Consider the following 10,154-nt stretch of genomic DNA (forward strand, 5'->3'; position numbering starts at 1 on the left):
ACTTCCTCCGTTTGAAAAAATGTGTCCTTCCAACGAATGTATCTACTACCAAATTGAGAGACAAGTTTGGGACAAGGTTTTTCGGACGGAGGGTGTATGTTTTAATAAATGCTTGATACAAAGGTTGGGAGTAATTCACCTTATTAGAAGAAAAAAAACATGTATACATCCCTCATTATGGTAGTGGTTAAGCACTTAAGGGCATCTCCAACGCTGACTAATAAATTTGCTCCAGCATCCGTCTGACGGCGGACAATGATACCAAAGACGGCCATCCAACGCTATCCTGTATAAGTCCGCCAGTAAATGGCAATTTGAAATTCAAATAAAGTTCGATATATACGATGCGCCGGATCATATGAGCGCCGGATCACATGCCCGATCACACCCAATAAGGTATGTTGTAGTTTTTACATGCCCGGTCACAAAAAGAATATCAGTTCGGCAGTCCGTGTGGAAAATTGATTTTCTGCCCTGTCGGACCAGCAGTTCGAGCTTCCACGCTCAAGGTGTCGTCGCCGCCCTATAGGCAGCGTCCGCTTCCTCCTCCTCTACCGCCTCCATCTCCTCTTTCGCTTCCCCCAAGTCATCTTTCTGCCACTCAAACATCTTGTAGTAGACAGTTTGCATGATTATTCTTGTGTTGGCATCGAAAGCATCCAAATTCAAGGTCAACATCCTGGCGTCCTCCGCACAGGTTGCTATTTGCACCTTCTTCTCTTCGAGCAATGCCTTCTTCTCCTCGAGCATGACCTTCTTCTGTTCAAGCGTTAACTTCTTCTCGGTCGCCTCCATCAACAGTTTGAACCACTCTGCCTTTTTTTTCCGCCTTGATGTCGAACCGCTTGACGTATGCCTCCTCCTTCTTCGACAAGAGTCCTCGAATTTCTCTGTCAACATGGCAACCACACCTTCTCGCTTTGCCCTCTCATCCTCCCACTTCTTTCCCCAGAACTCTCTTCTAATCATCTTGGACGGTTTATTTGTTGGGCCGGTTGGGTCCTTGGTTTCCACCCACTTCTTTCCCCGGAACCCTCTTCTAATCTTCTTGGACGGTTTTTCTGTTGGGTTGGTTGGGTTCCCGGCTTCCTCCCTCTTCTTTCCCCGCCACCAGCATGCCCTCCGCCGGCAGCCCGCTTCTTGAGCGTCTCCTCCTTTGCGGCTTCTGCTTTGACGCAGTGTTTTTCCGCGTCGCCGATTTGATCTTTCGGACGAGCGTGATGCTCAGATCCTTCAGCACCTCCACCACATCCTCCATCTCTGGCAGGCTATCCTTCGGTTCCATGCGACAGCGGTGGGAGGGAAGAAGAGAGTGGGAGAAAAGGACATGAATTGGGTGGAGAGCGACGGGATGGAAGAAGAGAGTGAGGATTTTGCTGTAGAAACAGGGCGGGCATCTACAAGTGCAGGCTCCGCCTGCCTTTTGAATGGGCCCGGGGTGTCGGAGTCCTACGTGTCTGCTGTCCGAACTCCCACAAACATTCCTGCCCCCACGTTTGGTTCTAGTTTGCCCAAAAACTGGTCCGGACTACTCGACGGACCAATACAGGCCCGCGTTGGATGACACAAAACATCCAGACCACGCTGTCCGGACATGTGCAGGCGGTTTGAGGGTCAGTGGTGGAGATGCCCTAAAGCCACATAATCAGTATATATGGAAGAGTAGAAGAGCTATATATTTATCAGAAAAAACGTGTTTTCACGACTCTGTTGAATCCAACGCGTTGCATTCAAACTGCATGCCGACCAATCGAGTTCGGCCGGTATACCAGAGGCATATGCTTGAGACTACCCCTAGTGGGGAGTAATTTAGACTTGTAACATGCATATATTACTAGTCTATATTACTATATCTCTATAGTGGGAAGTAACATGTGTGTGGTGTCATGCAACACTTTATTTATTAGATTGTAGACTCATCTTGTCTTGGTATCTGTGATGTTACTCATTATGTGAGTAACATATTATGTTACCACATGCCATTCTTTCCTAATTAATTACTTATCACATCATCTATTTTACCTAGATATATATGATGTTACCACCTATGTACTCCCACCATGAGTAGTCTAAGTAGTTGAGTTGAATATCATGCTAATCCTCCGTCCGGGTTTATTAGGCCCCATCGCATTTTGGGTCCAAGTTTGACCAAGTATTTGATTAAAAATATATAAAGTATATGCTAGACAAAGTATATTTTTAGATCTGTAATTGAAAGAGTTTTTCTATGGTATAATTTTCGTAACATACTCCTTCCATTCGTAAATACAAGTCTTTTTTAAAGATTTCAATATGAACTATACACGGAGCAAAATGAGTGAATCTACACTCTAAAATATGTTTATTTACATTTATATCTAGTCTATATTGAAATTCCTTAAAAGACTTATATTAAAACAAAGAGAGTATAATTTATATTTTATTAGTTAAATTAATGGTCAAATTTTGACTCAAAATGAAAGGAGGCCTAAAAAGCCCGGACGGAAAGAGTACTACGTACATCAATCTTGGTCAATACTACTACTATAGTACCTTGCCGTCTGGCCTTGGGACAGATAGGTCTAGAGCCCGGATCGAAGCCAAGAACTGACGAGAGTGGATATATAATACTGCGTGCACACATATCAGTATCGGCTCGGACAGTTGCGTATCCACATTTCGCGGCAGGCTATTCGTTCACGGGGCAGGAAGGTTTGGCGTTGGGTGAGCCGATCTTTAGAGGCTTGGAAGCGGAGACGACGAATGTTGGCTTGGCTGCACGCGCCAACGGGCCAACTAGGTGGAGGTGACGACGATCTCCCTGGTGCTCGATCGGCGGTCAGGCAGGCAATGCAAGCTCACGGAGTCACGGGTGTTCGGTGTATCGAACCTCGCTTGATGTGCAAAATAACTGGCCGAAAGAGACAATCTAGAGATCGAGAAACGATCGACATGGGAGATCCTAGATGGCAGTTGGTGATGAAAAATATCCCCATTGCCCCCGCGTGAGCGTCACGCCTGAACCCTACACCGCCACCACCCGGTGTTGCCCCTCCTCTCCCTACCCTCGCCGTCATCAGGGAGGCGAAGCCCGCACGACATTGGCGACGGCGAAGCCTCCATCCTCTCTCTCGTTGTGCTCGGGTGGCGCGCAGCAGCGGCAGTAGGAATCAAGTCCTTGGTATTAAATGAATTATTTTTACCATGAGCACCAGTAATATACATCAAATATAGCTACAGTATATACATACATCAACAAATCTTTGGTACTCATCTGAAGTCCAAAGAAGACCCCTAGCGCCGCCCCTGGTGGTGTGGGGCAGCCCTAATTCGTGTTGGTGCAGGATTTGGCGGGGCCTACGGCGTCGTGGGAACGCGGATCCAGCGGTAGAGTGGCGGCTCGGCGGTGGGGCAGGCCCGTTTGTGGCTGAGCGGGTGCGTGGGACGCGGGTTTTCGGGCAAGACAGGCTTTCGACATTGTGTGGGACATTAGATGCGATCATGACCGGAGCTGATGCGGGCAATTCCTAAACAGCGCCCACTGCGCCCATTAATGTGTTATTATGGAAACCTGTCCTGTACTAGATAAACTCGAGTAACCAGCAGGCTCACCTCGCCTGTTGTGATTACTTCTCTCTCTTTTTTCTTCTTCTTTCTTTTCCTTTTCTTTTCTTTTTTTCCTTTTTTATTTTTCTTAATTCCATGAACTTCTAGAAAATTTGTTCCTTTTTTAGAAATCAATATTTTTTTGGAAATTGATGAACTTTTTTCTGATTTGTGATTTTTTTCAAAATCATTGAATTATTTTTTCAAATTGATGAACATTTTTTGAATTTGTGAAATTTTTAGAAAAATCTATGAACTTTTTTTTTCAAATCGATAAACTTTTTCAAAACAGATGAATTTTGTTTGAATTTGTGAACTTTTTTTGAAAATCGATCAACTTTTTTTCCCAAAATCGGTGGTTTTATTTTCAAATTTATGAACTTTTTAGAAAATCAATGAACTTTTTTCTAACTCATGAATCTTTTTGAATACATGAATTTTTTCCTAATTCATGGTTTAAAAAATCACATTTTCCCCCCAAAAATCATGTTTTTTCTAAAATGTATGTGCAAGAAATAGCGTGGCCACAATTGTTCTTAAACTTTTCTCGTTGTAATCATTCACTAGGTCCTAGTAGCTCTAGTGGCTAGGCATCGTGCATCGTATCTAAACGTCGCGAGCTTTAATCCACACGTGAGCAACATTTTTCGGAGGTTTTTCTCGCTATATATACGAAGCATGTTCCTGGGCCGGCCCACCAGATGCGCCGGTGGGCACCAGTTGCCTGAACCGGCGCATAAGGCGTCGTATAGGAGCTCCTGCTGATACGACTTCCTGGCGGCTGGAGTTGCCAGCTACCATGGGGCCCCAAACCCAAATCCAGTCTAGTCGCATCTCGACTCAACTTCCAAGGCCGTTACTTTCCCAAGACTTCCAATGAAGCACGCTATAAAATCAAGGATCGAGACATCCCAAAAGCTGTAAGATCTAGTGATATAGTTGTATTTGCCTAAACTATCAACACCTGCATTTGCTTCATAGAAGCAATGAGTGTATTTAATTTTGAAAAGTCGTTTGCTATCCCATTGCACTCTGTAATGGGTAGCAACATCTCGTCCTTGAGAATCATGGAAATTTTGACTGGACTCTGCTGCAAACCTGCAATATCCTTTGGATTAATTACACGATAGTTCCACTTTCGAATTTAATATATTGAGGCATTAAAGGTTATATGATTTTTCCCCTAAATTTTCAGATTGTATCAGACTAGGAAGAGTAGATTGATTATACTATCTCGTGGTTTAATCTGTTGTTGATGTACTTGTTCGGTCCAAAGATCACAATATCATTAATTTTGGCACTTGATATATCTTTTTTTGGTGAAAGTAGGGCATTGATCTACGTAGATAATTCTCAAACCAAAAATTGTGAGACCATTGTTGTCCGGTTCCATGACAATGCACAAAAGGATGCATGTGTCTTTTGGATAAAGAATAGACATGTGGTTCTGCTAGTGGATTTTGTTGCTCCCCCTACTCCCGTCAAATTCAGTGTGGTGTAATAGTATAAGACACTCTGTTTGGTGAGTGAAATCTTCGTATATTTCATAACTAGTTTTTGTTGACGTATAATGTGCTGCTTAGTCTCTTCCATCAGATTGGTTTTTTAGTTGCATTGACTAGAGCATGCACTTCTATATGGTATCAAAGCCAAGAGGTCTCGAGTTTAAGACCCGGCTGACGCAATTAAATTGCAGCCCACTTTCGGTCTACATTTAGGCCTGAGGGAGCCACACGTGAGGGGGAGTGTTGACGTATAATGTGCTGCCTAGTCTCTTCCATCAAATCGGTTTTTTGGTTGCATTGGCTAGAGCATGCACTTCTACAGTTTTCAATAAGTCGCTTTATAATTCATTTATCGCCTAAGATGTCCTTATTGTATCAACCTAAACTGTAAATCTATTGATAGTTTATTATTGAAGCGGGAGTACATTTGCAGTTAGTTGCCCCGTGGTAGGACCAACTATGGTTCTAACTAACGAAAAAGAATATTAAAAAACCTAGAAGATTATGCAATTAGTTGGATCATTTGTGTTTGAAAAAAAATAGTTTGCTAGTTCTAGGATCTTTTGAGACATCTCTATCGTGCGTATGCTTGGTTTCTTCTTAGGACGGTTTCTCAAATATTTCTCATGGAGTGCTCGAGATTCTTATAGATGGTTTCTTCTTTGGCATGAAGATAATTCTAGGTACTTCTTATGTGTCCTTGCGAGGCTACCACAAGGCCCACCCACAATAAGCCAATTGTCGATCCAACAATGCTGCCAACATTCATTCCTATGTCCTTTTTATATTATATGCTTTCTAATTCCTACAATGTTAAGAGGTTCTTGTGTTTTATTATTAGTGTATTGAGTGTGTGTTAATAATGAGAAAATTGATAGCTTTAAGCCCTCTAGGGCTTGTGGCAAGGGGAATCCCGATCCCCTTATATTTTTTTGCTATGCTCCGAGGGGCTAACAACATTATCGACTCATGCACTGAGGGGATAACCTTCTATTTGTTGATGATTCCTTAATTTTGATGGAAGCCAATATAAAAAAATGTTTCATTCTTAAATGATGTCCTGATTTATATCGTACGGCTTCTGGACAATTGGTGTCTGTGGAGAAAACTAACATATTTTCAGCCCCAACACTGATGTTAATATGAAGGCTCGGTCTGTGCAGTTCTTAATACCATGACACAAGCTTTAAATGGTAAATATCTCTCCCCATAATATTTGGTTAGATGTGGACCCAGTGGCCATTATCCCCATGTTTGTAAACAATGCAACCATTCTGTTAATTGAATAAAGGAGGTTTTGAAGTGTAAAAAGGGCTCTTAAAGGGATATGCTTCTGGGCATAGTACTAGAGCTAGCGGTCATGCAGCACGACCTGCTCGGGATGGGCTTATTGAGCACAAAGGGCGCCCCATCTCTCACGACAGTACGAATGAGAACGTTGCCCATGGACAGCCGCTTGTAGGCATGGACATTTTGTATTTATTAAATGTCATTTCCGAATCCGAATGAGCGCATTTGCTTGAACCCTGCATCACAGGATAACAACAGAGGACAGTGATCCGACATCTCAGAGCCTAGAGGCTGAAGGAGACAGCTCGGGAACGCAGCATCCCAGCCATGGCTGGAGAGGACTCTGTCTGGATTCATCATGGTACTCACCGCCTACTCGTTGCTCCATGTGTAATGCCGGACATGCAGGTAAAGATCTTTCAGCTCCGGGTTATGAAGGAATGTCCTGAAAGCTGCCATGCGGCGGCGATTGATGTTGCTATTTTTCTTGTTGGCAACACGGGCGATGAGACTAAAAGTGCCCACAAGAATGCATAGTACGTCGGGAGAAACATCAAACACCTGCTCTTTCGAATCCTCGGACAGAGAGAGAAAGCTTCGCATCCTCCTAAGGTCTATATCACCAAACACCCCCTCAGTCGCAATAAAGTTCTATCTAGTTACAAGGTTGGAGAATTACAAACGTCCTTGTTCCAAGCCAAAATATAGTGAGCTTCACCATGGTACTCACCGACTTGGAGATGATAGGCTTTCTGGACTGTATCATGAGTTCATGACACCATTGCCACTCCCGAAGCGCGAAGCCAATGTGCAACCAGAACAAACTGTACCAGAGGGGCCAGGGCAGATACCCGGTGTAAGTTGTAACCGGTAGCTGGGAGCACGGCAAGTAGTGCGTCCAGCTGCCGCCACATTTCGCGTGCTGGGCGCTCCCTTTTGATTTTGTTTTTTTATTTTCTACACGCGTTTTCGGGTTTTAGATGAGGGTCTTTTTGGCTTTTTGGTTTTCGTTTGGTTTTTCCTAGGTTATGATGAAGCTCAATTTATTTATTTTGCGTGGAAAACGAATGTGCTTCCACGAGAATCACAAATTTGATTTCGTGAGAGGCACAGTTCTGCTTCTAGGGGAAAAAATGTGCTTCCACAATGAACACAAATTTGCTTCTCGGAGAAGCCCGGTCTGCGTCGGTTTCTCGTCCTCTTGTTGGCGGGTGTTGGTGCGGGCCGGTGTCATCTGGTCGGAGCACTACCCGAGCGTTGGGCGTAGCGGCATGGTGGGCAACGGAGGCGGTGGTGGCCATGGTTACCTTGTTTCCACTTGCGATGAGGGTCGTAGCACCGTGGGTTGCGGCGGCGCCCCGGGTCCTTGTGCAACACGGGCGTTGACCTCTCCTGGTGAGCTTCCTAGGTGGCGGGTGGTGGCTGATCTGGCCCCTCTCGTCGGTCAACGGGCAGCTAGTGGCAGCCTCATGCCGACATCGGGATGAGCCGTGGTGGGGCGACAAGAGGTTGTCATGTGGGGAGGGTAGCAGGAGAGATGGGGGCTAAGACAAGGGGTATGGCCTCCCGTCACCAGCGCAGAGGCGCCGGAAATGGAAGTGTTCCACTCCTCCTCCTTCCTCTTTCCCCGACATGGTACCTCATGACACCAGATCTGACCTTCTTCGGGTCAGGCCGGTTGTTGGCGGTTCCAACAGGGTAGAGGTGTGCCGGTAGATGCAAAGCACATGCCTTTGGGTGCTCTCAAAGGTGTCTGGTGCATGGCGGCGGCCCTGGTGGTTGGAGTAGCGCGGTGCTCCTAGGTGGAGCGCGTGGCTTAGGTGTTGGCTGGCTTCCATGGTCATGTTGGCGACGTGAAGGCTAGGTTCGACGTGTCATGGCGGTGGTGTGATAGATCTTATGGTTGGCCTCATCTTGATCGGAGGCGGAGCGTCCTTGTCGGAGGTATCCCCTGTCAGGCTTTGTCCATATCGATGGTGATGGCGTCCGTGGCCGTCGTACCCCTCTTGAAGGCTCCGTCACGATGACTCTTTGTCCTTCGATTGCTCCAGATGAAGATCTACATCCTTTGGATCGGGCGGTGGCGGCGCCTTCGTGTCGTGCCCTTATTGAAGGCACCGCCTTGGACCCCACATCACATCGGCATTTGGCATCGTCTCTTCGCGGTGGCTTTCACGGTTGAGAGCTCCGTTCACTCCATAGTGTTGCTTATTGTACATTTGTTGATTGCTTGGAGTTGTAGGGAGTGGTGTAGCTGAATTTGAGCTCCTATGTATCTAGCCTTGGGTGTGTGCGGGTATTATGATGTCGTGTGTTTGTATCGAGTTGTTTCTTGATCGTTGCTTTACCTGTAAAGCGGGCGAAAGCCTTTTTTTTGGTAAAAGGGAACGTGAAGAAAAAACCGTGCTTCCGGCTTCTGTATTTTCCTCTTTTTTTCATTATTCTTTTTTTTGTTGTCAGTTTTTCCGGTTTCATTCTTTTATCTTTTTTGTTTTATTTTTGTTTTTTCTTTGGTTTTAGTTTTTTTGTGTAATTTTTTTGTTGAAACCTTTTAACACGGGTTCTAGTTTCGTAGATCTCCGGGCGAAAAATTCAACGGTGAAAACCGTTCGGAATTTAGATGCACGGTTCAAGAGATAAAACCACTCTCGAGTTGTCACAAGTGATGCGAATGCAGCGATTTCGGGAGTGACCTTTATAAGGGGTGATCCTTAACTAGTGATTTCGGGACGAAACTCATAGACGGATGGGCTGGATGTCTGGCCCAGGACTTGGAGCAGAAATCATATTGGGTGCCACCGCCACAGGGGATGGCCTATCAGGAGGTGCTTCGAGGTGAGCTCGGTCATTGGGTCGCATAATATTGATGCATATGTACTACAACTATCATACTGTAAGCAAGAATCAAATGGCTTAGGACGTGCTTTGGCCAACTGGCACCTGCTGCCTCGCCACCTCGCCCTTCTACCCGACGCGTGACTGATGCCGGCTTCCTGCGTGCACGCAATATTTCCTTTTCGGTCGGGTGATAATTGCAAATATAAAATTGTACTTGCCTTCTGATTATTCAACATTTTGCCTGGCTTAAGAGTAGCTGATATTCAAACTTGCTTCTTAAAATCTTGCCCATTTCAACACGGCATGAATCACATGATCCCATATTATTAACAAACAAAAGTAGAGCCTAAGCTAAGGATGGAGGAACTTTGCATCTTTCAACCGTTTCCTTTGTAAGTATGTTGCCAGTCGTATTACGTCTGGTTGATGGTTTTGTTAATCTAAATTTATTTACTGGGAAAATATAGATGAAAAAGGTGCTTGCAAGTGCTACTGATGCTGGTTACACAGGATCAACTTCACAAGCGACTCGGTCAGCAGGTTGACAATACAGGCATTTGGCGATACAATTCACATTCATGAGAAATGTCTAACAGCTTCCGGGTGCCCCTACACCCTCATGAACAGTAAATTCATATAAAATTGAAAAAAATTCAAAAACTTTCAGGTGCGTGCGGGACCCCACATCTCGTCGGCGTTTGGCATCGTCTCTTCGCGGTGGCTTTCACGGTTGAGAGCTCCGTTTACTCCATAGTGTTGCTTATTGTAAATTTGTTGATTGCTTGGAGTTGTAGGGAGTGGTGTAGCTGAATTTGAGCTCCTATGTATCTAGCCTTGGGTGTGTGCGGGTATTATGATGTCATGTGTTTGTATCGGGTTGTTTCTTGATCGTTGCTTTACCTGTAAAGCATGCGAAAGCCTTTTTTTTGGTAAAAG

Source organism: Triticum urartu, chromosome 3, assembly GCF_003073215.2.
Source record: "Triticum urartu cultivar G1812 chromosome 3, Tu2.1, whole genome shotgun sequence".
NCBI classification, from domain to species: Eukaryota; Viridiplantae; Streptophyta; class Magnoliopsida; order Poales; family Poaceae; genus Triticum; species Triticum urartu.